Source organism: Octodon degus, unplaced genomic scaffold (assembly GCF_000260255.1).
Source record: "Octodon degus isolate 3935 unplaced genomic scaffold, OctDeg1.0 scaffold00096, whole genome shotgun sequence".
In the NCBI taxonomy this organism is placed as follows: domain Eukaryota; kingdom Metazoa; phylum Chordata; class Mammalia; order Rodentia; family Octodontidae; genus Octodon; species Octodon degus.
Window position 1 is genome coordinate 1,342,664 of NW_004524672.1, and position 1,019 is coordinate 1,343,682.

Consider the following 1,019-nt stretch of genomic DNA (forward strand, 5'->3'; position numbering starts at 1 on the left):
TTTCTTCCAGTGAATATGTTTGGTCTCTTTTTCAAAGATGAGGTGGCTCAATGTGTTCATAGGGGCTTCCGCATCTTCTAATCTATTCAAGCCATCCTCAGGTCTATTTTGTTGCCAGTATCATGCTGATTTTATCACAGGAGCCTTGTAGTATAATTTCAAGTCAGGAATTGTAATGCCTCCTGCCTTGTCTTTGTTGCCCAGGATTGTGTTTGCTATTCTAGGTCTTTTCTGGTTCCAAATAAATTTCAGGAATGATTTATCTAGGCCTGTGAGGTATGTTTGTGGTATTTTGATATGGATTGCATTAAATCTCTACAGCAATTTTGGGAGTACGGCCATCTTCACAATGTTGGTTCTTCCTTTCCAGGAGCATGGAATATCTTTCCATTTTCTGAAATCCTCTATGATCTCTTTTCTCAGAGTACTGTAATTTTCCTTGAAAAGATCTTTGGCTTCTTTAGTTAGATTAATTCTAAGGTATTTCATTTTCCTCAGTGCTACTGTAAAAGGTATTGTTTCTATAATTTCCCTCTCAGTGTGTTTGTTATCTGTGTAGAGGAATGCTATTGACTTTTGGGTACTGACTTTGTATACTGCTATGCTACTGAATTTCTGTATTAATTCTTAAAGCTTCTTGGTGGAGTTTTCTGGGTCTTCCAAGTAAAGTATCATGCCTTATGCAAATAATGACTTAACTTCTTATTTACCTATTCTTATTCCTTTTATCTTTCTCTTGTCTATTGACTCTAGCTAATGATTCCAGAACTATATTGAATAAGAGTGGTGATAGAGGACATTCTTGTTTTGTACCAGATCTAAGATTAAAAGATTTCAGTTTTTCCACATTTACAATTATATTAGCCCTAGGATTGTCATAGATGGCTTTTATCAGATTGAAGTAGAGGCCATCTGCTCCACTTTACTGTAGGACTTTGAACATGAATGAGTGTTGGACTTTGTCAAAAGCCTTTTCTGCATCAATGGAGATGATCATGTGGTTTTTAGTTTTCGCTCTA

At 35.9% G+C, this 1,019-nt stretch overlaps 1 protein-coding gene across 1 annotated transcript in view; it reads left to right on the plus strand.

Annotated features, from left to right (window-relative positions):
- Positions 1 to 1,019, plus strand: part of Col4a4 (collagen type IV alpha 4 chain) — a 160,733-nt gene that overhangs the window by 63,651 nt on the left and 96,063 nt on the right. The gene's annotated exons all lie outside the window — the stretch shown is intronic.